The following is a 27,066-nucleotide window of genomic DNA, read 5'->3' on the forward strand; positions in this document are numbered from 1 at the left end:
CAGAGCAGAGAAGGCCTGTCAGGGCGGGTGCCTGCAGGAAGACACCGGTTGTCCCGCACTGCTAGGCTGATGCTTTCGGGCGCACGGAGCAGGCCTGGGCCAGGTGCACCGGGGTCCACTGGAGGAACTCCGAGGACACTGCAATGCCTGGATGGAGGGCTCCAAAAGCTTTCCTTCAGGGGAAGTGGGAGCTAGTGCACAGGAGCATCTTTGTCCCCAGCAGCCCTACCTGGCAGGAGATGGATGGTGGGGCTGGGCAGTGGGCGTAGGGGCGCGCATTCTGCTTGAGTGCCCTGCGGGAAACAGGCTGCACAGCATGCCTCCTGCGTGCTGCTCCACACTGCCCGCCCCCCGGTGGGCCTCTACTGTTGCTCCACTGCCTGGACCAGGGACCTGGGTGGGGGTGAGGGGTCTCCTCCCCAATTAGAGAACATCTGAGTACTTACTTGTGAACAATATAAGACAATTGAGAGGTTGAAGTTGTCTCCTTTACCTCGTTTAAGAGGAAAGTAGTTTGTTATTTTTAACTGAAGAATCAATTTTTAAATTAAATTAATTTTATGGGGAGGTTAGAAAATAGTTGCCTGAAGTATCCTGGTTGCATCTTCCATTTGCCAGGTCATTGTTCATAAACGTGGCTGATAGATTTTCTACATCTCACTGAAACTGTAACCCAAGAGAAAAGAAAAAGAATATTAGATTGTGCAATTATTTATTTATTTTGTTTTTTTTTATTTTTTATTGTGTTTTTCCATTACTGTTTATCCTCCTTATACCCCTTCCCCCCACCACAATCACCACACTGTTGTCCATGTCCATGAGTCTTTTTTCCTTTTTGCTTCATCTCTCTACCACCTAACGCCCCCCACCCCCACCCCAGAGCTGTCAACCTGCTCTGTCTATCAGTCTGTCTCTAGTCTGCTTGTTTGTTCAGTTTGTTCATTAGATTCCACATATGGGTGAAATTACATGTTATTTGTCTTTCTCTGACTAGCTTATTTCACTTAGCATAATATTCTCCTGGTCCATCCATGCTGTCACAAAAGGCAAAATTTCTTTTTTACAACTGAGTAGTATTCCATTGTGTAAATGTCCCATAGTTTTATCCACTGATCTACTGATGGATACTTGGGCTGCTTCCATGTCTTGGTGATTATAAATAATGCTGCATTGAACATAGGGGTGCTTATGTTTTCAAATTAGTGTTTTGGGTTTCTTTGGCTATATTCCTGGAAGAGGGATTGCTGGGTCAAAAGGCAGTTCCTTTTTAATTTTTTGAGGTATCTCCATACTGCTTTCCATGGTGGCTGCACCAGTCTGCATTCCCACCGACAGTGCATGAGGGTTCACCTTTCTCAACATCCTCACCAGCACTTGTTATTTGTTGATTTATTGAAGATAGCCATTCTGACTAGTGTGAGGTGATATCTCATTGTGGTTTTGATTTGCATTTCTCTGATGGTTAGTGATGTTGAGTATCCTTTCATACACCTATTGACCATCTGTATGTCCTCTTTGGAGAAAGTTAGTTCAAACTCTTCAGTACTAGTATTTCTCTAACCCAGTCAGGCTCTGGCAAGCCCCTGCATCTTTGCACAGAGTGGTTCCCGGCCTCCTCCTGCTCCTCTTTCTTGGTTCTCAGTCCCGACATCTTCTGCCAGATGCCAGCCTGCCTAGACCAGCTGGGATACATCACTGTGGCCTCCTCTGTTAAGTACTCTGCAGATCACTCCTGAGCAAGGCAGTTGTGTTCATTTCCTACAAGCTAGATGAAACAGAAATGTATTCTCTCTCAGTTCTAGAGGCTAGAGGTCCAAAATCAAAGTGTCAGCAAGAGTGGTTCCTTCTGAGTGTTCTGGAGAAGAACCTGCTTCATGCCTCTTTCCTAGCTAATGGTAGTTGCCAACAATCTTTGGCATTCTTTTACTTACAGTATTGTTCTTGAACAGAAAGAGTTCACCTACCCAGCATTGGCCGAGTCAAACACTAGACACCAAGAATTGCAGTGGAGAACAGTTGCCTATTTTATTATGAACAGTGCTGCCCAAGAAAATGGGAAGCTAATGTTCAAAACCCAAACACTTCGATGGCATATAGGTTATAGATGATATAGGGCAAAACCCCATACCATAGGTTAGGGAGTTCAGAGTTGTGCTGGGAACTGATTGGTTGCAAATGAGGTAAAGGTAATCAATCATTTCTTCAGGTCTTGGGAACAGTTCTGAGGTCTGTTGCAGGGTCCCTCTGCCTGGTCTCATGAGAAAGTAGCCAGGGGATTGTTCCATTTTAGGGCTGAGGAGCTGAAATATAACTTAGATTAAGATGTTATCTTTAGCCCTGGCTAGTATAGCTCAGTGGATCAAGCATGGCCTGTGAACCAAAGGGTTGTAGGTTTGATTCCCAGTTTGGGCATATGCCTGAGTTGTGGGCCAGGTTCTCAGTGGGAGGTGTGTGAGAGGCAACCACACATTGATGTTTCTCTCGCTCTCCTCCTCCTTCCCTTCCCCTCTCTCTAAAAATAAAATCTTTTAAAAAAAGATATTATCTTTAGCCTGCCAGAGGTTTGCACAGTATAATCATTAGGTCTCAGCTACTATCTTCTGCTGCCTCAGAGTTGTTGATTATCCAGGGAGAAAGGTTAGATCTCTGAGAGACAGATAGAAATATAGTTACAGGCACAGATGTAGATACAGAGATAGATATGGTCTGTTCAGAAAGTATCCAGCCACATACTATGAAAAATAGAGACATTTATTGAAAAAGGCACAAGATATATAATAAACACTGTATATAGGACAATGACACTTCAGTCCCCTCAAAGTGGGAACCTTGGCACCTCACACAGTTCTCCCAGCATCTCTTCTACTGTTCAAAACATTGCAAAATCCTCTGTTGGAATCGCCATCAGCTGCAAATTTGCTGCACATTCTTCAGGTAGCCAGACAACTTCCATTGGGATGACTGGGCCTTTGTTTTTGGATCATAGCTATAGACCCACCATTCATCTCCAGTGATGAATGTCTTTAGGAAGTCTGGTTCATTGGTAGTGGTTTGAATCAAGTCATTAGCAACTGCAGCACGATGTTCCTTCTGCTCTGGTAGCAGAAGCCACAGAACAAATTTTGCCATGACAAATTGCAGGCCAAGATCCTGCGTCAAAATCTTGGGCACTGTTTTTGGAATCCCCAGATCAGCTTCTAGTTCTCACACTGTCAGTTCTTGCTGATGTTAGTTGATTGCAGCCTGAGCACTTTCCACATTCTCAGGGGTTCTGCTTGTTGCAGGCCTTCCAGAACGTGGAGCACTTTCAACAGATACTTGACCATCTTTGAAGCATTTTTCCACACTTTCATTTGTGCTGCACTCACTGCATCATCCCCAAAAGCCTTCTGAATAATCCAAAATGTTTCCACAGAGGAGTGTTCAAGCTTAGTGCAAAATGTGAAGCAGAGTAGTTGCTCTACTCAGTCATTTTGAATGCAACAGCCACTCAGTACACATGCTCACTCAATGGCATCTACCGCCCCACTGACTAGTACAATGAGGTCATCACTGTTCAGCATGTGCATGCCAACCCACTCTCATCGATGATGTACAAGCCATTCTCGTTAAATTAACAATGGCTGGATTTTTTCTGGACACACCATGTATATGTGGGTGTGTGTGTATAGTGAGAGATACAGAAGATGATTTCTAGAACTAGAATTTAAAGCTAAATTTAATCAAAGTCATAAGGACCCTCAGTTTCAGTATCTTCAGTTAGTGGATTTAGAGCCCATTGAGTATGTCCATGTTATGGGTTAAATTGTGTCCCTCCAAAATTCATAGTATTACCATTGATATTTAGCTAATTAAAGATGGGAAAGGGAAGCAAAGGGAACTAGATGTTGAGGTTGATAAACTGGGAAGCATAAGCCTTCTTATTAGCCAGGAAGCTACAGCTTCACACCCCACTGGATTACAGCATTGCTCCACCAAGGGGCTTAACACTCCTCCCTTCCCCACCCTGGTACTGGATTGTTGGGTGGGCGCACTGGGAGGTGCTGGACCATAGAGGCCTGTCAGTCTAACTAGGGGATATAAACTCATCCAGAGCTCATGAAATCTTGGAGAGTTGATTGGTTCGTTGGATAAAGCACCTGGACAACCCCAAATATAAACTAATATAATCCCAGAGAAATAAAGAACCTCTCCGTCTCCCTTGCACACCAGGTGATGTGCTTGCCCCATGCATTCAGGCACACTCCCATCTGGGAGCATGTGACCAGGAGGATTTAGCAGCTACAGGGACCTACAGCAGATGGCATGGACTCCAAAAGGACTAATCTCTAATCTCTCTTCCCCCCACCTCTCTCTCCCCCACTTCTCTCCCCCACCTCTCTCTCCCCCCTAGTGACCCACACTTGCCACGTGCACTTGCACATTACTCTGTTCATAGATATGTGGCCCTAGTCATCTCACGTCCCATGGCCTTGCAGGCTCCACACCCAGGCTCCAGGAGGCAACCTGAATGTCGCAGCCCAGCAGTAGACTGCAGCTGGAAACACTCTCTAAACCAGCCAAATGCTGGCCTGGACTGCACTTGAACATGAAGCAGAAATTCTGGACACTGGCTTTTGCATTAACCCTACTGAAGACAAGCTTGGACTTCATCCATGGTATGAGAGATGGAGATAAGACATTGGGAAACCAGGAGGGGAACCTCCTTAATTTTACATCATCAATAAAGTCTACTCAGAACCTCATCCTCCTGTGCTGGTCTCAGGGATTTGTTTCCCTCTAGACACCACAAGAACTCATTTTCTACCAATAACATGTTTAAGTCCTAACCCCATAACCTTAGAACGTCACTCTATTTGGAGATTGGGTCTTTAAAAAGGCAGCTAAGTAAAGTGAGACCCCATCTGTGAGTCCTGATCCAACCTAAGAAAAGATGAGAGCAACAGGATGACATCCTGCTGCCGCGTTGCTGGCCGTGAGGAGACGACCCCGCCTGAGTGACCAGAGTGAACACAGCACACTCAGCCTCAGTTAACTTGAGCTTCAGATTAACAACCAATAATTTTAGTATAGCTATGCCTCACATCTTTTATTTATGGTAAATACCTACATACATACACATACATGCCAGGCATGATAGAAATGATAGGATTAACATAACATAGACAGACACTGGGCCCAGACAGACAAGATTACAAATCTAGGCTCTGCTGTGTATCTCAAGGGACTGAGACAAGTCACTCACCCTCTCTGTGCCCCACTTTCTCATGTGTAAAACCACAATCCGCTCACCTGAAGGGCTGTTGTGACATTAAGTGCCTGCTCTGTCATGGCTCAGTAACTAGTACGCCGTCTGGTACATCGTGATCAGTGGCTTAACAAATATTGTTGAAGGAGTAAGCACTCTCCTCTTCCCTATATGGAATTCTCTGGAAGACTGGCAGTTTCCAGCCATCCCTGAGACGGGTTAGAGCGCAACCTAGAGCACCCCCAGGCTTCCACTGGAAAGCTCACTCCGCAGCTGCTGTCCCCAGAATAACCTCATTCTAGGAGGCAGGGGGATCTCCTCTAAGACATAAAGCCCATTTGACACAGGCCCTGTTTTCCTTCTAGAGAAACAAGTGACTGTTTGTTACAGTACAATGGTAGCAACATCTCACGTTAAAATTGGAAAAGTCACCTAACTTTTCAGAGCCTGTTTCCACATATGCTGCATTGAAATTAAAAAGCATCCTCCCACTTGTGAAAGTGATTCCTAATTTAAATGAGTCTTAAAAGTTATCAAATAGCAACATAGGCAGCTCCCATTTTATTAGAAAATCATATGGGCGGCTCATTTATTTCCTGGAGCTGGGATGACATTTTTCTGTTTCCTTTTGCAGTAGGCATTTTTGTATAATCAATTAGTAATAGTGAAAAACATCTAAAAAGTGTATCATTTGTAGACATATGGCTATTTCTGTTCAGAAATGAAAATCATTGTAAAACAGAGAATTTTTTCTAAATGCTACCTTTGTACCTAGGAATTTCATTCTTGACTTGTGTTCCCCGTCAATGCCACTGCCTGCTCACGGGGGTTGTGACCTTGGACCAGGTGTTCAGTCTCCCTGCAGCCAAGTTCTCTCCCCTGGAATATGGGGAGGCCAGAGCTCTAACATACTGCAGCATGTCCAATCAGCAGAAACATGTAACAAAGTTAAACTGCAGCAATTAAAAACTTCCCTCACAATTTTGCAAAGTTAAATTTTGTTTTAACGACTGCACAGCAGGAGTACGTAGGCTGTGGATGCTGTTATTGAGGAGCCCCAGCATGGTGTTCAGTGAATGGGAAGCCCCTTCTCTCTTCCCTCAAGCAGGGAGCTCTTGACTCAGAGAATGTTATTATTGAAATAACAATTGCTGGGTTGTAACTGTGACCTCCCCACCCCATTAGTATGCTTCTTATTCTGGTCAGCAAACTTTGAATTAACACATAGTGTCTTTCTAAATTCGCATTTTGATTTTTCAAGTTAGACACGATTGCATCCTTTAAAACGTTTTAAGGTTTGTTCCTCTGAGACAAGCCACTACAGAACTTGGGCACAGGAAGTGCCAGCATCAGGATGACAGCCCCACGGAATCACCCAGGCATCCCGTGAGGGAGGTTAGATGATTTCCCCCTCGACCAGCAGCACAGAGGCCCTTTCAACACCCAGAAATAGATCTCCCATTGAGCCTCTGTTTATCTCCTCTGACCATAAAAAGCAGCTGGCCCTGCAGGAAAGGCAGGCGGCTGCAATTAACTCCAGGAGGCCGTAAGCTGGAATCCTGAAGGAGGAGAATAAAGGCTGCTCAAAGAACTTGGGGAGTCAGTGCTGCTCGCTCATCGCGAGAACTATTCAGTCCTGCCAGGGGTAAATCTGTGAACGAAACACCACACACACCACTGCCAAGTTTCCTGGAGCCCCCAGAGAACCTCAGGATCATGTTATTATTCCCAGAGTTGCTTCATGATGGTTATTTATCAAATATCTACTAGAGGATAAATACTGGTGGTGTTTTGTTAAATGAAAGGTATTTAGAAAACGTCGACTGACACAACTGGTCTTACCTTCCACTACTTTGTATTCAGACTTCATTCAGTATTAGACTAACAGCAATTATGAAATCAGATTATGTTGTAAGACTACCTCAGGCACTAAACTGTTTCTATTAGAAAAAACACTTTCAGTTGTTCTAATACTGTTGCTGAACAATTACCAGGTCATTAGGAAACAGCTTCAAACATCTGTCATATTCTTGCTAAGAGTCCTTAAAAACACTATTCTTGCTGCTTATCTTCTATACAAACACATTAATGAAAGCCTGGAAAATCGCAATAATTTAATTCATTAGGCATGTATCCAGGAGCAGAACTAGGAAGTATCAAATGCAACCAAATGACTCTCTGAAACCTATTTCCAGATGGCTCTCTCAGCTCAAACCACTGTTACTCTTAAATAAACCAAAATGAGGCCCCAAATCTTTAACCCAAACTTCTCTGAGGCTGAACAAATGTGTTTAAAGCTATTGGTAGACTATTTTATTATAAAATTCAAGCTCTTTGCATAATACTTTTATTTTACCTAAAAATTATTTTATAAAATGAAAATAAAATGCTCCTGAAGAGTATGAGTTCTGATACAGTGATACAACCCCCCCAGTAACTGGTCTCGCCCTGATGTGGACAACAAAGATAACAACTTGCTGCCTGAAAAGGCTGAGAATAAACCAGACCAGGCAGAGTGTGGGGGGGAGTCCAAACGTGCAAATGGCACTGCCCGAGGTGGCAAGGGTCTTAGGTTCCCTCGGACGATTCTGTCCCACAGGCACGGTTTCAGAGGGCACAGCTGCTAGAACTCTGCAGGAACCTCTGCCAGCTCACCTGCTTCGGAACCACAGAAAGAAGGCAGGACAAGAGGGGTATCGTGGAGGGAAGAAAGCTGAAAAAGGGAAAATGAGTGAAAATAGAAAGCTCAGCAAAGACATAGAAACTATTTTAAAAAGAACCAGACAAAAAATTAGAATCAAACAACATAGTATATGGAAAGCTTCACTGGATGAGTTCAAAAGTATAATGGAGATAACACACTAAAGAGTCAGTAAATGTGAAGACAGATCAATAAAAATTATTGTTATCTGAAGAACAAAAAGAGAAAAGATCAAAGAGAAATATATAGAACCTTAAGGGTCTGTGGATCAAGATCAAAAGTTCTGATGTATGTGCCCTTGGAATCGCAGGCGGAGAGAAGAAAGAGGTTGGAGGACGGATTACAAAGAGACCTGGGGAAACTCTGGAAAATGTCCATTAACTTAATCATGGTCATTATTTACATATACAGTATGTGGAAATGCATTTAATTGTGCACTTTAAATTTAAGAGTTTAATGTCATTTGTACTTTAATGAAGTTATTTAAAAGTTTTAAAATTTGTATACACACAAAAAAGGAAAAAAAATGTTTTTACACCTGAAACTGAGGGTCCTTCCAACTTTCATTAAATTAAGTTTTAAACACTAGCTCTAAAAATCATCTCTCTCTCTATACTCTCTCTCTATAGAGAGAGTATATCTATCTCTCTATAGAGAGAGAGAGAGTATAGAGAGAGAGAGAGTAAGGGTATGTATAGAGAGATAGACCTAGATCTAGATATATACATATAGATACATACTCTATTCTCTCTATATATATAGATAAAGATAGAGATAGAGATAGAGATAGATAGAGATAGAGATAGATATATCCCTTAGAGACCTAGCCTTTCCCTAGGATAATCAACAACCCCAAGGCAGCAGAAGACAGTAGCCAGGGAGCTGACCAATAGTCACAAGGTCGAGGCCTCTGGCAGGCTGGAGATGACAGTTCGACTGAAGTTGTGTTTCAGCTCCTGAGGCCTAAGGTGGAACAACCATTAGGCTACGCGTTCATGATGCCAGACAGAGGGACACCAGAGCAGCCATCTGAACTGCCCTTAAAACCTGAAGAAATGATCTATTACCCTTATGTGGCCTCCAACCAATCAGCTCCCAGCACAACCTGAGCCCCCTAACCCACAGTATCTTGTGATTTTTCTATACGCAACCTGTAACCGCCACTGGGGAGTCTGGTTTTCAGCATTAGCTTCCCATCTCCAGATTGGTCAATTCAATATTAAACTATTTTTGCTTTCTATACTGAAAACTTTCTACATTTACTTGGGCTAGTGCACACAGGCAGACAGAGTTAAAAACACTGGAGTTCCAGTGACACATTGAAATAATATTAGAGTGGTTTTTGTTTTCTTCTATTTTTTGTATGTTCTAAATTCTCAGTGTATGCATGTCTTTATTTTGTGTTCAAATGTTATGTTTTAAAATTGGGAAAAATTAAAATTGTTTTTTTCTAAGTAAACAACTTAGATTAAATATAGTATTACTCATCTGGCTATGTATTTGAGTATTTTCCATTAAAGTTTACAAGAATATTTAAATTTTATATTTGCCTTCTCTATTTGATATGTTGTATGTTTAAGGTGTTTCTTGTTTTATTTTATTTGAATTAGCTGACCTCAATACTAAGTTTTTGATTTCTGGCTATCAGAAAGAGAAGAAAAACACAAAAATACATGAATCATAATAGCTATCTTACCACACTTAAATAGTTTAAACTTAAGCCAAGAATAATATAAACCAAGCTAAAACTCAGAATGATTATGGGTTAAAACTACCTTCTGAGCCCATTATTAATATTTTCTTTTTACATAGGGAAGTGAAAATTAACTTAATCACAATGTTCTGCTATCTTAATATTATGACAATTGTTTACATAACCATTTTAAATTCCTACACTACATAAGAATTCTGTGTCCTCTTAAACAGATACTTCTAGTATGTCATTATAAGAATTAATTTTTTGTAGACATGGACAGGAGAAAGAGATAGCTTACTGAGTAATGTATATTTATTTGTCTTTGATAATTTTTTGGTATATATACCTTAAATAGAACATGCTCAAGACAATTGATGTTATAGATCGTTGCACTACAAGTATTTCTCATTTTTATAGAGACCATTTAGATTTTATTATACAGCTATCTTTCCTTTATTAAAAGTTACAATCTAAGCCAAATGGCCTTAATTTCCAGTTAAACTAAAAAGAAAGCAAATTAAATATTTTGTAGACAAACATTAACTAGTGACCTACTTGGTGGTGTTGGTGGTGATTATATGTCATCAAATTGCTGTCATTAAGCCTAGAATCTCAGTCCATGCCCACCAAAAGAGGAGAGCCCAAGATGAGATCTCGCCTGAAGGTAGTAGTTTACTTTGGGATGTGAATTCAAGAAACAGGAGGGAGCCACTGGGGGGATGAACCAGGGAAGGCAGGAGAGTGTACCCAAGGATGCGTTATCCAGGCTCTGTGCTCTATTGCACAGGACCCTCTGAAGAGCCATGTAGACTGTGTGTCACAGTTGCCTACCCCAAACACAGAAGCAGAGATGTTCATCCACCTGCTCTGATCCCCATTAGTCAAGGATTGCTCCATGAGACAGTCACTCGCTCATACTTCCATGTTTGCACCTGAATCTTAAGGGCATCCTATGAAGTAGAGGCAGAGAGCTCCCAAGATGGAAGTCTGAGGAAGGTGCTGCCAGGCCTCACTTCCTGGTACCTGATGGCCCTCGCATGGCTGAAGTCAAAGGATGGGCTGAGGAGATGTGAGAGCACAGAGGTGTCAAGACAGCATTGTGGGTTTAAATACACACACACACACACACACACACACACACACACTCCTTATGTGTATGTGTGCATGTCCTGAGGCTGGCCTTCATCAGCTTTGGAGAATCAATTATGTTCATCTCTTCCAGAATCCTTGTTTGGTGACATCAAGTTGGTAGTTTCAAACTGGCAAAAATGGGGGTGTTCACACTGCAGAAATTGGCAGACTGTATAAACCAGAGCCTTTGGGGTGGAGGGCTGGGAGTGAGGGCAGAGCAGAGAGGTGGTTTGCCAGCACACCACTGGTATGGATGTGTGTGTGCGCACAGACACATGTGATAAAGGTGTCACTAATTTGCAAATTGTATTTTTGTAAGGTAATAAAAATTTTAAAAATAATAATTTATTGGTTCCAAAATGACTATCCATAGGAGCCTTTCTATGAAGAAATAGACTTGAAAACATGAGGAAAATGTTATTGCCACCACCTGCCAACCCAACGATTAGATAGGACAGCAAGGAGGCGTTAGCTCAGGTAATAGTGATGACAATCTGTCAAGGTCCCGCTGGTGTAACCATGAAATTGTCCAGATTCAGGGATGGAGCCATGCAGTGCAAGTAGCCCTCCCATCCTTTCAAAGTTCCCCATTAAAAAACAAGTGTGCTTCACATTCAAACATTGTCATTTTTGGCCTAGATTCAAACTATTGAAGTCATCATATCAATGACAACTTCTCACAATTTGCAAGATCTTACTTATAACAGGATCCAAAAGCTTCAACCAATTTAGAGAACAATCCAGTGACCAAATATAGAAAGGCTTGTCAGAGAGGAGTGTTTGTTCAAAGGGCCAGAGCACATGAACAGGAGAAACTTCTGCAAAGGTCGGTTCTTTAATTCGATAATTATCTCTGCCGTCAGGACTCCGGGCTATTCTATTTATATTTTTCTCCTGTGATTTATTAGTAAATAGTATAATGGAGGAATACTATCACATTTTAAAATTCACAGTTTAAATTTCTTTCATGAAACTTCTACTTAGTAGAAACTGAACTAAAAGTATCTTATAGTGAACATTCTAGGTTCTAGTGAAATGTACTTAGCAGCATAAATATGAGCTGAATCACATGATGATTATTAAAACCATAATAATTATAATGATTACCCTGGAATCCCTCTTTGGCTGTGCCTCTCTCTTTTTAAGTAGAGTACTCTCTTGGTATTTAGTTCTTGCTTTTCTAAAATGACCCATAGTGCTGTAGCCCAATATGGTTTTAAGTTCAAATTTACTCTTACCTTGTAACAAGTCACTTTATTACATCATGAAATGCATCTAGAGTACAGTGGTGAATTGATTTAAGTCTAGTGGCTCATTCTTGTGCTTCTTTTTTTCTAATAAATATACATAATAATATTGTAAAAAAAAACTTCCAACAGTTGTATCAACATTGTTGTGGCTTGTATGATGATTGCTGTTACATTTTAAACCTACTACCACACTGCCATATGCCATTGTAATGAGTACGGTCAGTGTTATGTATTTAACACACTTGAAGAGAAGCAGGAAGAGATTGAGAGAAAGGATTTACTGTGAGATCCTTGAGAAGCTGTTTGACTTAGTAAAATCCAAAGCTTTAGCTTTAAACAGACTTGTTTTCACCAATAACTGGTAATCTTGGGCAAATTCATTAATCTCTCTAAACCCCAGTTCTTTCTTCTACAAAAGAAGGCAATGTAATCTAACCCACAAGATTCTTGAAAATTGTAATTTATATAATCTGTAGCAAAGCCTTAGAAACCATGCACACATAGAACAATATCACATTCAAAAGATCAAAGTGAAACAAAACAATATTTTATTATCTCATCTAGAAAATTGGGATAATAATTGATAATTTTAAAAGATACTGTGAGGATAAATGAGTTTACATGTGTAAATTGCCTAGCAAAATGCTTAAAACAAAGTAGATAATCAAGAAGTGATAGCTATTATCATCACTGGATTTGTTGTCGTTGAAATAAGGTCATCTTTTATTAAGACATGCTTTTGTTTTAAAGTGCTTATGATTTGGCACCCTCTGGTGTTCATCTTGGGCACTGCAATTTGGAATCTGTTCAGCTTAGATCACTGGTTCCTCTGGTACAACTGTTTACAATCATTTTGCGGTATCCAAATGAGCTGTTACTTAATATTTTTATTTAAGCTAATTTATTTCTTAAAATAAATATAAATAAATATAAATATAAATAAATTGTTTCCAAAGCCAGTTTTCTACATTATGATAAATAGAAAATCATATTTACCACTGTGTTTAATCTTGGAGTCGCTTATTTTTTTAAAGTGTTGTCTTACTTGTTTTTATTTTAGGAAAACATATATAAAATACCAGGCAAAATAAATTTTGATCAATGCCCCTGGGTTATGGACAGTTTTTTATAGTAAAAATGATTAGCTCATTGGTAACAATATGGTGACTGATTTGAAGGAAAAAACCAAGATCCAAAAAATTAGAGGCAGCCACGTGAGTTTGATTATGCCGGAATCACTGATAGTCCACATGGAGGAACATAAAAAAGTCATTGCATTTGTCATAAGTGTGAAACCATGAGAGCTAAAAATAGTTTTAGGGCATTACAAATAAGAAGGCAGCAATTTATACTTTTTTTCATAAAAAAGACTCACTAAATTAAGTAATGGAGCTTACTGAAAGAAATGAAACAATCTAAAAGACAAAAAGTACTGAAGGAAAAATAGATTTCTTAGAATGATGTAAGGATATCACATGCCAAGCAGAAGTTAGTACAATGGCAAGCAAGTCTGGGTAACAGCAAATAGAACCAGAATGTTAGAATAAAAGGTAGAATAAATGCTCAATAGCAGCATATAAATTATAGAAAAAATTTCCCTTAAATAATTACATTGTGTACTTCAGATCTCATGAAACTCTTACTGAAAATGACAGATCTGGGTGGAGCATCTGAGCTTGTGAAAGGGTAGAAACGGAGGGTGAGTCTTCTCACTGTGGGTCGTCATCACCAGAGTGAGCCTGTGGGTCTACGTGAGTACTGAGTGGTGTTTCAGCAAGAGTGGTTTGAAGATAGAGGTAGAACTTTTAAAAAAAATTAAGGTAGAAAGCAAAACTCCTTAAATATATAAGAAGAGTTAAAAGGGGAAGAACATCTTTTTTAACAAGACATTGAATTATTCAAGCAGTTTGATGGATCCTGTTTGCTCTCAGATTGATTCTATTCACCGGCAGTTATGCGGCTGCTATGCTCATTTGACAGTTATGGGGGATAATTACACATTTTCCTTTCAGAACTGGTTTGAAATGTCGCAGTGCTTGAGAGTTCCTGTGGTTTGTCGGGTTGTGCTGATTTTCTTCATTTTCCTAGTGAATGCTTTAAACTGCTGACCCAGCTCGTGAGCAGAGCAGCCCTTTTCTTCCTCCCCTGGAAAGACAGGGGACTGGTTAATGTGTCATTAGATGCACAGAAGGTACAGCATCCTGACACAGAGGTAAGTCAATATTTCTCAGAGAAAGTCTGGGTGCTTTTTTCTTCTTTTTCCCCTCAATTTTTTAAATTAATACAATACAACACTTACTTTAGGTGAATTTAGTCCATTAAATTTGGTTTTTAGTTTATAGTTTCACGGACTATTCTCTGATATTTCTGTATGAGCTGTGACGGTAAATGTTCCCACGAGTGGAGGGAAAGGAAATTAGAAATCGGAGGCAGACCGCTATTTGTATTAAGAACATAGGTTGAGGAATTTAGTGTGGGATCATATCCCAGCTGTACTGTTATTAACTGTCTGACCTAAGTCACAAATCATCTCAGTGAAATAAGACTCGGTTTCTTTGTCTGTAAAATGGGGACAAAACTACCTACTGCCAAGGAGATTCTATGCACACACACACAGAGCGGCAGGGTGGTTGGTGAGAGAAGGCCTTTCTAAGGAGACGACAAAAGCATGGGGATGGGTGAGAGGATGTTCAGGTGAAGGAAGGCTGGTCAAGAAACCCCCCGAAATGAAGGGTTAAATCTGGGAAGTAGTTATAACTAAGGTTAGACAGGTAAGAGAAAGCCAAAGAGAATGCTGCATGTTTCATTTCACTATTAGAGGTCATGTTTTCATTTTTATTGTAATAAAAACCCAAACTAATAATATTGACTTAAGTATATATTAACAATTTTATTTTGGACTGTATTAAATAATAACCTCTCTCTCTCACACACACACCCCCTAACTTTAAATATTCTAAATATGCATGTGAAACTATTAAGAAAATCAATTAAAGAATAGAATTATTGTGTATATATTGAAACAATTACAGGGAAATAGTGAAATAAGAAACATGACAGGGTTCAAAATAAAAAATGTATACAGTAAGATGGTAGAAATAAATGACTCTATGTGAAGTAATTACACATAATGTTAAAGAAATAGATTGTCAGACTATATAAAACAAACAAACAAAAACCCCACAGCACGTTCTTCACGAGAGACAGCAAAGACTGAAGCTAAAAGTTGCAAAAAGTTCTATCAAGTAAATACAAACCCAAAGAACTATAACATAGCTATGTTTATATTTGCTATGCTATTTATTAAATATTAACATAATATTTATTATGTTAATAAGCAGTATTTCAAGGCAAAATAAAGATAGTCCATATACAAAGATAAAAAATTAACTTCACTGGAAGGATATAATGTCTTCTAAAGAGGAGACATTAACTACACCATTATAATGGAAACCTTTCACACACAACTTTTAATAATTGATTGAATGTGCAGAAAAAAATCAATAAGGATATAGAAGATTTCCACAACATAATAAACAAGTTTGATCTAAATGGAATGTAGGTATTTATGAATGGGAGTATATACATTCCTTTAAACATAAATGAAAAATTTAAACAATGACTATATATTAGGCAATATAGTATGTCTCAACGAATTTCAAAGAGGTGGCATCAAAAAGACCACATTTGTTAAACACATGTAGTTAAATTGAGAATAAAAAACAAAAGACATCTCATTAAGTTAGATACTAAAAATATAATTCTAAAAGGATTCTTAGGTCAAAAAAAATAAAAGTAAAATAAAAATTATTTAGAGTTCAATACTAAAGGCACTCACTACATGGCAAAATTTGAGCTCTCAGTATAGTGACACTCAGAAGGAAATCTAAAACCTCACCTGTATTAGAGGAAAGAAAGACAAACGTGAAGAGCTAGTCATCCCACTTAAAAAGTCACTCACAAATACAGATTCAAACATTCTAACCAAAATATTAGCAAGTTAGGCTGGGTTTATCCCAAGGATACAGAGAAGATTTCTGTTAGAGAGTGCATTAATATAATTCCCTATAATAAAAGATTCAAGAAAAACTATATTTAACTCACTAAATGAAGAAAAATCACTTGCAAATGAATCAACATCTACTCAAGGTGAAAACCTAAGAAAACTGAAAGGAATTGCTACCAAAAAAATCTATTATATTATCCTAAATGATTAAAAAATAGAAATTTTGCTTTAAAATTTGTAATTTTAAAGAAGACAAAATGTTTATGCTTTTGTAATGTTTACCCATTTTACACAAAATCTGTATAGAAAGAAGATAAAAATGTTTACACTCGCCACTTCTGTTTAGTGCTTATACTGAGAAGGGGTAGATAAATACATATAGATTGGTGATAGTTATTTACATATATAGACAGTTGTTTTTGAAGATTATCTATCTGTCTAGATAAACCAAAAGTATCTACAAAAAATGAGAACTTAACAAGTTTAGTGAATGAAAAATCATATTAAAAAACTTTATTATATTTCTAAACATCAAAAAGCTAGAAGTTGTAATTCTAAAGGTACTCTTTTAATAGTAACAAAATGCAAGGAGCCTAGGAATGAATCTAACAAAAGAGTTTCAAGGTCTCTATTAAGAGATTAAAACTTTATTGAAAGATATTAAAGAAAACTTAAATGAATGGAACTAGTTGCTATAATCATGGGTGAGAGAATGGAAGATATTATTATTTAAATATGGAAGACAAAATATTAAGTCCTTTAGAATAAAATACATAAAAATGTATTTATATCTCCAGGATAATGACTATCACTTACTAAACAGAAAAGCACAACAGCGTTTATGACTATGGACAGTAGATCTGTGTGCAGACATGGACGGTTCGATCAAAAAAAGAGAAAGAACTTCTAGTGCTGCCCTCATGCAGAGGCAGAGGGCAGCAGCCACCCTGATCATGCCGCCTTCTCCTGCTCTTCCCCTCTCTCTCTAGAAATGAGGTAAAGCCCCTCGGAGTCCTTTCTTCGACAATGGCACCTGTTCCGGCAGCAGATGAGGAATGACCGACAATGACAGAGACAGGAGAACTCTAAGAGCAGATCTATATGGAAAAAATGGGCAAAAGTCCCCTCCCTGGCTAGGTCCAGAGGATCTCCCTGTACTGCAGTCCTCCTTGAATTATACAAGATAATCGTTTTTATTCATAAGGATTCTGGATCTTCAAGAAAAAGTTAAAGCTTTGGTTCCCACCTGGGGGTAACTTTGCTCTCCAGAAGACATTTGACGATGAGCGGAGAAATGTGTGATTGTCACAACTAAAGAGTTTATACTGGCATCTAATGGGGAGAGGCCAGAGATGGTCCTGTATGTCATACAACACAACAAAGACTTAGCCAGTAAAAATGCCAATAGTGCGAGGTTGTGATGCCCTTCATTAACACCTTGGAAAACAAATACATTTAGATGTTTTTAAAGGTTGCTCTTTACACGGAGCTGCCATCAGCGCCAAGCAGGAAAGAGCTGACCCTTTTACACAGACTGGCCCCTCACATGAAACAGATGGCTAATTTATCACAAACTACATATTGTTGGAAATAATCTGGGACAGACCAAGATGTGTGGCTCTGGGGTGGAGGGACACACCCACCATCTTCCCTGAGAACTGAACAGTGCCTCCCAGGAGAGAACCAGGAATTACACCCTCTTGATCACACCACAAGCCCCCTCTAGAGGCAGGTGGAGGTGGTACATGTGGTGCTGCTGAGGTTAAAAGAACCATGCCTGGGCCTCTTGCCGATAAAGAGACAGCAGGGCAGAACAGTGAAGATCAGCCAAGCCGGAAGGAGACAGCCACAGACCATGGATTGTTTGTAGCCTCAGAAAGGCTGCCTAAAGCTAGATTGGGACACCAGCTGACAATACCCAGGACAGGTCCTGAAGGAGAAGACAATAGGCAAAAATACACTAGACTCTGCTGAGATGAATCCCAATATATTTTTTCATTATTTTTGTTACGTTTTCTCCTGTATAGCCTTTTAACATTGTTTCTTTGTCTTCAATTTTGTCCCTATTACTTCATCATTTTTTAAATTTTATTTATATATATTTTATTTTTATTTTAGTTTTATTTCAAATCTTATATTTTACTCTTTTCTCTCTTATTCTATTTTACTTTCATGCTCTCTTTCTTATTTTTGTTTTATTTTTCCCTTTCAATGCCTTGTTTCCATTCCTCACTCTTACTATTTGTCCTCCCTCCATCCTCTCAAAACTATTTTTCCATTATTCATCTCACATTATTTTTTTCCTTTCTTATAATATCCTATTCTTTTTTTTTAAAGATTTTATTTATTTATTTTTAGAGAGGGAAGGGAGGGAGGGGGAGAGAGAGAGAGAGAGAGAGAGAGAGAGAGAGAGAGAGAGAAACATCAATGTTCGGTTGCTGGGAGTTATGGCCTGCAACCCAGGAATGTACCCTGGCTGGGAATTGAACCTGGGACACTTTGGTTCCCAGCCCGCACTCAATCCACTGAGCTACGCCAGCCAGGGCATAATATCCTATTCTTGTTCCATCTTTATTAATATTTGCTCAGGTGTCATTGATATTGTGTTGTTGCATTTCTTCAATTTTATTCCTAGTTTTTCCTTTTTATTAAATTTTAGATCTCATATTTTACTGTTCCCCTGTCCTACCCCATTTTGCATTTCTTCTGCCCTATCTTATTTTCATTGTAAATTTTGTTTTCTCCTTTTCTTAGCCTGGTTTCTAACCCTTCTCCTTATTATTTCTTCACCTTCTATCCTCTCAAAATCATTTTTCTATCCTTTAGAAATCTCACAATCTTTTTTCTTTTCCCCCCTTTTTTTTCTTTTTCATAATATTCTTATTCTTTTTCCCCTTTATTAATTTTTGCTCATTTGTTGTGAATATTACTGCAGTGATTGTTTTTCTTCAGTTTGGTTCCCATTTTTTCACTATTTTTTTTCAAATCCCATATTGTATGCTTTCCTTTTCTTACTCTGTTTTGCTCTATTCACTCCTTAATTTATTTACACTGCAAACTTTATTTATTCCTTTTCTTCACTTTGTTTCCATTCTGTACTCATTATTTCTCCTCTCTCTACCCTCTCAAAATCATTTTTCTTTTCATTAGTCACCTCATATTCTTTTTTCCTTTTGTGTAGTAGTCTTATTCTCTTTCCATCTTTATTAATCTTAGTGCATTTGTTGTTAACATGATGGCAGTGGTTGGTGGGCACTGGTGCGGGTTTTGTTTGCTGGGTTGTTTTGTTTTGTTCTGGCAGCTCCTGTGCAACAGCATACAAGATTTAGGAGGGGTTGTGACTCTCAGTCAGCCAGCCAGAGGGGAGAACCCATCAATGAACAGGCCAATGACAGCAAAAACCCAATTACAACAAGAAAGCCCACATAACTTGCATAAGGGGCATTCCTAGAGCATCTAGCTCAGGGGATCAAGGAGACTGGACCACCAAGTCCCACACCTCTCTTACCACATAAGGCCACCCCACAAATACAGAGAATCAAAGCACATCAATATAATATGCAGAAACAAATAAAAACAATCACCAAAAATTGGGAGACAAAGAAACAACCCCCAATCAAACGGAAAGGAGGAATCCCCAAACAAGTGCTAAATAAAATGAAGGCAAGCTATTTACCAGACATAGAGTTCAAAGTAATGGTTATACAGATGATAAAGGAACTCAGTGAGAACTACAAGGAACTTAGTGGAAACTACATAAGCATGAAAAAGAACATACAAACTATGAATAAGAATCAAGAGGAAATGAAGAATACAGTATCTGAAGTGAAAAACACACTAGAAGGAAATAGAAACAGGCTAGATGAAGCATAGGATTGAATCAGCAAGTTAGAAGACAAGGTAGAAGAAAACACCCAGTCAGAGCAACAAAATGAAAAAAAAATACTCAAAAAGAAAGAAGATAGTTTAAGGGAGCTGCAGGACAATATGAAACATCACAATATTTGCATCACAGGGATACCAGAAGGAGAAGAAAAGGAGCAAGGGGGAGAAACCCTGTTTGAAAAAATAATGACAGAGAATTTCCCTAACTTGATAAGGGAAAAACTCATGCAAGTACAAAAAGCACAGAAGGCCCCAATCAAGATGAACCCAAAGAGGCCCAATCCAAGACACATTATAATCAAAATGGCAAACTTTGAAGACAAGGAGAGAACCTTAAATGTAGCAAGGAAAAAACAGCTAATAACATACAAGGGAGCTTCGATAAGGCTATCAGTTGATTTCTCAGAAGAAACACTATAAGCCAGAAGGGAATGGCATGAAATATTCCAAGTAATGAAAACCAAAGACCTGCAACCAAGACTACTCTACCCAGCAAGACTCTCATTTAAAATGGAAGGTGAAATAAGAGTTTCCCAAACCAAAAAAAAAAAAAAAAAGGCTAAAAGAGTACATCTCCACCAAAACATCATTTCAAGAGATGCTAAAGGGACTGCTTTAAGACGATGGAGAGAGAGAGAGAGAGAGAGAGAGAGAGAGAGAGAGAGAGAGGGGAGGGAGATTGAGGAACACAGGCACAAAAGAAAAAAAATGGCAGGGAATAAATACCTATCAATAATAATCTTAAATGTAAATGGATTAAATGCCCCAATCAAAAGACATAGGATAGCTGAATGGATGAGAAAACATGATCTACATATATGCTGTTTACAAGAGACCCACCTCAGATCAAAATATCTACACAAGCTGAAAGTCAAGGGATAGAAAAAATATTCCAAGCAAATGGACATTTTAAAAAAAACCTGGGATAGCAATGTTTATATCAGACAAAATTGACTTCAAAACAAAGTCCATAACAAGAGACAAAAATGCCCACTACATAATACTTCAGGGAGATGTCCAACAAGAGGATATAACCCTTGTAATCATATATGTACCCAACATAGTAGCCCCTAAATATATGAGACAAATCTTGGAGAATTTTAAGAAGGAGATTGTTAGCAATACTGTCATCATAGGAGATTTCAGCAGCCCAGTATCAACAACAGATAGATTGTCCAAACAAAAAGTCAACAAATTATCATGGCATTATATGATACCCTAAATCAAATGGACTTAATTGATATTTACAGAGCATTTCACCCCAAAGAAGCAAAACATACATTTCTTTCAGATGCACATGGATCATTTGCAAAGATAGACCACATTGTATAGCACAAACCTTGACAAATTCAAGAAAACTGAAATCATACCAACCATCTTCTCAGGTAACAATGGGTTGAAGCTAGAAACCAACATTAAAGAAAAACTCAAAAACATTCAAATACATGGAGACTGAATAAAATATTATTAAATAATAAATAGGTTAACAATGATGTCAAGGAAGAAGTCAAAAAGTATTTGGAAACAAATGTAAATGAACACAAAACAACCCAAAACCTATGAGGCACAGTAAAGGCAGTCCTGAGAGGGAAATTCATAGCAATACAGGTTTACTTAAAGACAATAGAAAATTCTCAAAAAAAAACAAACAAACAACCTAACCCTTCATCTAAAAGAACTAGTGGAACAACAACAAACAAAGTCCAGAGAGTATGGAAGGAAATAATCAAGATCAGACCATAATTGAATGACATAAAAACTAAAAAAAAAAAAAGTTCAAAGGATCAATGAATCCAGGAGCTGGCTCTTTAAAGAGTTAAACAAAATTAACAAACAATTAACCAAACTCACCAAGAAAAAAAGAGAGAGGACTCAAATAAATAAAATCAGAAACAAAAGAGGAAAAGTAAAGACGGATACCACAGAAATACAAATTATTGTAAGAAATTGTGATGAACACCTATATGCCAAGAAATTGGACAACCTGGGAACAATGGATACATTTCTAGAAACACATAATCTTTCAAAACTGAATCAAGAAGAAGCAGAAAGGCTTGAACAGACCAATAACAACTAGTGAGATCAAAGCAGTAAGCAAAAACTCCCAGCACACAAAAGGCCTGGAGCAGATGCTTCACAGGCAAATTTTACCAAACGTTTAACAAAGAACTAACTCCTATCCTTCTCAAACTAATACAAAAAAATTCAAGAAGAGGAGTCTTTGAGAAGACTCCCAAACTCTTTTTACAAGGCCAGTATTATCCTAATTCCAAAGCAGGTAAAGACACAACAATGAAAGAAAATTACAGGCCAATATATCTGATGAACATAGATGCTAATATCCTCAATAAAATATTGGCAATCAAGATACAGCAATACATTTAAAAGATCATATATCATGGTCAAGTGTGATTTATCCCAGGGATACAAGGATGGTACAATATTTACAAATAAATAAACATGATACCACATAAAACAAAATGAAGGATAAAAACCATGTGATCATAGCAAAGGACAGTGAACAAGCACTTAATAGAATCCAACACCCATTTATGATAAAAACACTCAGCTAATGAGAATAGAGGGAGCATACCTCAACATAATAAAGGTCTTATATAAGGAACCTACTGCCAACATCATACTCAATGGGCAAAAACTAAAAGCTTTTCCCTTAATAGCAGAACACAAGTGTGTCCACTTTCATTGCTCTTATTCAACATAATACTGGAAGTTCTAGCCACAGAGACCAAACAAGAAAGAGAAATAAAAGGCATCAAAATTGAGGAGGAAGTAAAATTGTCATTATTTGCAGATGACATGACAGTATACATAGAAAACCCCATAGTCTTCACCAAAATACTACTTGAACTAATAAGTAAATTTGGCAAAGTAGTAGAACACAGGCAATATTCAGAAATTGATGGTATTTTTGTACACCAACAATTAGCTATCAGAAAAAGAAACCAGGAGAAAAATCCCATTTACTATAGCAAAAAGAAAAATAAAGTACCTAGGAATAAATTTAACCAAGGAGGTAAGAAACTTATACTCAAAAACTGTAGAACACTGAATAAGAAATTGAGGAAGGTAAATGGAAGCATATACTTTGTTCCCAGATTGGTTGGATAAATTACCATCATTAAAATGTCCATACTGTCCAAAGCAATCTGTAGATTCAATGTAATCTCTCTTAAAATGCCAATGGCATATTTCACTGATCTAAAACAAATATCCCCCAAATTTATATGGAACCAAAGAAGATCCCAAATAGCCTCAGCAATCTTGGGAAAAAAGAATAAACTTGGAGGAATCACAATACCTGATATAAAACTACATTACAAGGCCACCATAATCAAAACAGCCTTGTACTGGCATAAGCACAGACACATAGATTAACAGAACAGGACAGAGAACCCAGAAATTAACCCATGTCTCTGTGGTCAATTAATATTTGACAAAGGGGGCATGAGCATACAATGAGGTAAAAATAGTCTCTTCAATAAGTGGTGTCAGGAGAACTGTACTGATACATTAAAAAAAATGAAACTAGACCACCAACTTGCACCATACACCAGAATAAACTCAAAATGGATAAAATACCTAAATATAAGTCATGATACCATAAAAATTTTAGTAGAAAATTTCAGATATCCCACATAGCAATATTTTTTACCAATACATCACCTAGGGCAAGGGAAATATAGGGGAAAATGAACAAATGGGCCTACATCAAATTAAAAAGCTTCTTTACAGCTAAAGAAACCATCTAAATAAAAATGGGAACCAACCATTTGGAAGAATATATTTGCCAATAATACATTGGACAAGGGTTTAATCTCCAAAATATATAAAGAGTCAATTCATATGACTCAACACCAGGAAGACAAGCAATCCAATTAAAAAATGGGCAAAGGACCAGAATAGACACTTCTCCAAGAACAAACAGATGTCCCACAGACATCTGAAAAGATGCTCAATATCACTAGCTATCAGAGGAATGAAAATTAAAACCACAATGAGATATCACCTCATACCTGTCAGAATGGCCATCATTAATAAATCAACAAACAACAAATGCTGGTGAGGATATGGAGAAAAGGGAACCCTAGAGCAGTGTTGTTGAGAATGTAGACTGGTACAGCCACTTTGGAAAACACTATGGAACTTCCTCAAAAAACTAAAAATGGAACTGCCTTTTGACCTAGCCATTTCACTGCTGGGAACACACCCTAAAAATCCCAAAAACACTAATTCAAAAGAACTTATGCACTCGTATGTTCTTAGCAGTGCTATTTACAATACCCAAGTGCTGGAAACAGCCTAAACGCCCATCAGTAGATGGTGGATCAAAAAGCTCTGGTACATTTATGCAATGGAATACTGCGCAGCAGAAAGAGAAAAGGAGCTCCTACCTTTTGGGACAGCATGATGGAATATTATGAGAAGTGAAATAAGCCAGTCAGTGAAAGACCAACACCAGGTGGTCTCACCTATAAGAGGGATCTAATGAACAAAACAAACTAACCAGCAAAATAGAACTGAGATATAGATACATGGAACAGACTGACAGCAGCCAGAGGGGAGGGAGGAGGGAGATAAAGGTGGAAAGAAGAGGAAGGGACCAGTGAAGGAAAGTAGACACAATGACCCAGACCAGTAGGAGGGTCAGAGTTGGGCGGCCAGGCAAAAAAAGCCGTGGCTTGTGGACCCCGGGCGTGGGGTGGCAGCAGGCAAACCCAGAGAGGAGGCGATTTGTGGAGGGGCATGATGCACAAGGCAGCTGTCCGACTGGGTGGTCCCATATTCACATACAGATAAACCTGGAGAAACTAGGGGAAGAGACAGACTGCACAACCCAGGGTCTCAGCGCAGGGAAATAAAACCTCAAAACACTGATTGAAAACACCTGTGGAATTGAGGCACCAGGAGAGACTCCCAGCCTCACAGGAGAGTTCATTGGAGAGACCTACAGGGTCCTAGAATGTACACAAGCCCACCCACATGGGAATCAGCCCAGAAAGGCCCAGTTTGTTTGGGGGAAGAGGCAGAAGGGACTGAAATCTGGCAGAGAATGTAGCAAACACCATTGTTCCCTCTCTGACCCCTGCCCCACATCAGCATCACAACCCAGAGACTGGGTTTCCCTGCCCTGGTGAACACCTAAGACTCCACCCCTCACTACATAACAGGCACGTCAAGATAAAAAAAAAATGGCTGAAATGAAAGAACAGATCAAAGCTCCAGAAAAATACAACTAAGCAATGAAGAGATAGCCAATCTATCAGATGCACAGTTCAAAGCACTGGTGATCAGGATGCTCACAGAATTGGTTAAATTGGTTGCAAATTAGATGAAAAAATGAAGGCTGCACTAAGTGAAATAAAGGAAAATGTACAGGGAACCAATAGTGATGGGAAGAAAACTGGGACTCAAATCAATGAAGTGGACCAAAAGGAAGAAAGAAACAACCAAACAGAAAAGAATGAAGAAATAAGAATTCAAAAAAAAAAAAAAAATGAGAGGCTTAGGAACCTCCAGGACATCTTTAAATGTTCCAACATCCGAATTATAGGGGTACCAGAAGGGGAAAGGAAGAGCAACAAGTGGGAAAGTTACTTGAACAAATAATAAAGGAGAACTTCCCCAATCTTTCAAAGGAAATAGACTTCCAGGAAGCTCAGAGAGACCCAAAGAAGTTGAACCCAAGGACACACCAAGGCATATCATAATTACATTAGCCAAGGTAAAAATGAAGGAGAGAATCCTAGAAGCAGCAAGAGATAAGGAGACAGTTACCTACAAAGGAGTTCCCATCAGACTGTCAGCTGATTTCTCAAAAGAGACCTTGCAGGCAGAAAGGGGCTAGAAAGAAGTATTCCAAGTCATGAAAGGCAAGGACCTACATCTAAGATTGCTCTATCCAGCAAAGCTTTCATTTAGAATGTAAGGGCAAATAAAGTGCTTCTCAGATAAGGTCACCTTCAAGGAATTCATCATCACCAAGCCCTTATTATATGAAATGTTAAAGGAACTTATCTAAGAAAAAGAAAATAAAAAACATATACAGTAAAATGACAGCAAACTCACAATTATTAACAACCATACCTAAAACAAAAACAAGAACAAACAACTAGAACAGGAACAGAACCATAGAAATGGAAATCACATGGAGGTTTAGCAACAGGTGAGTGGGAGGCAGACAGAGGGGGAAAAGGTACAGAAAATAAGTAGCATAGATTATAGGTAGAAAATTGACAGGGAGAGGGCAAGAATAGTATGGGAAATGTAGAAGCTAAAGAACTTATGACACATGGACATGAACTAAAGCAGGGGTATGTGGGTGGGAGAGGGTGTGCAAGGTGGAGGGAAGTGAAGGGGGAAATGAGACAACTATAATAGCATAATCAATAAAATATATTTTTAAAAAGTGATTTTATATTTTAGAGCTTTAAAGTATAAAGGAGTAAGCATTAACATACATGTACATAGGCATATTAGGGTTCATTTAAATAATATGTCTCTTTATAATGAGCAAAAAGGGATCCATACCCTTTAAATTCTCTGAATTTTCATGCATACTTGATGGATCCTGGAAATATGTCTAGAAATGTTTGAGGAACTTGGAAAAAACAAAATGTGTACACTAGGTCTTCTGTAGAGGATTTCATATAGTGTAACCAATTTATTGAGAAGTCACAAGTTTTGAGTGATAAATATAAAATGTGTGTTCCCCCAACTAGCTTGAAAATGACTCTTTTGCAGGCAGCTGGTTCAGCTTCCTTGGGTTTAGTTAGTTTTCGGTTAGTACAACAATCTTGCATTGATATGTGATTTAGTCTTGTCTCTGCCTCAGAGTAAATCATTTCTCCCCTCCCTCAGCACTGCTTGGAAAATCTCTCTCTTTCTCTCTCTACACCCCCCTTCTAAGCTCTCTCTCCATCTCTCTCTCCCTCCACATGTGGGTGTGTGTGCTTGTGCATGTGTGTTGGAGAATTACAAAGGAAAAACTAATAGGATTTTTTTGCCCCTCTCTCTACTAGGCACCAGCCCCTCTCGGTGGAGTAGGGGGCGGGAGTTGAGAGGAAGGGATGAGACCAAATGACTCTCTATTTAAGTGGATGAAGTTGACATTCAGGAGCCCCTAAATCC

General features: G+C 38.7%; 1 long non-coding RNA gene across 1 annotated transcript in view; it reads right to left on the minus strand.

Moving 5' to 3' along the window:
• Positions 1-423: 423 nt before the first annotated feature.
• Positions 424-27,066, minus strand: part of LOC123821289 — a 28,770-nt gene continuing 2,127 nt past the window's right edge. The window contains exon 3 of the long non-coding RNA XR_006786098.1: positions 424-666. This is a non-coding gene — a long non-coding RNA (uncharacterized LOC123821289). The remainder of the gene's footprint in view (positions 667-27,066) is intronic.

This window comes from Phyllostomus hastatus, unplaced genomic scaffold, assembly GCF_019186645.2.
Source record: "Phyllostomus hastatus isolate PE091 unplaced genomic scaffold, TTU_PhHast_1.1 phas_contig_40, whole genome shotgun sequence".
NCBI classification, from domain to species: Eukaryota; Metazoa; Chordata; class Mammalia; order Chiroptera; family Phyllostomidae; genus Phyllostomus; species Phyllostomus hastatus.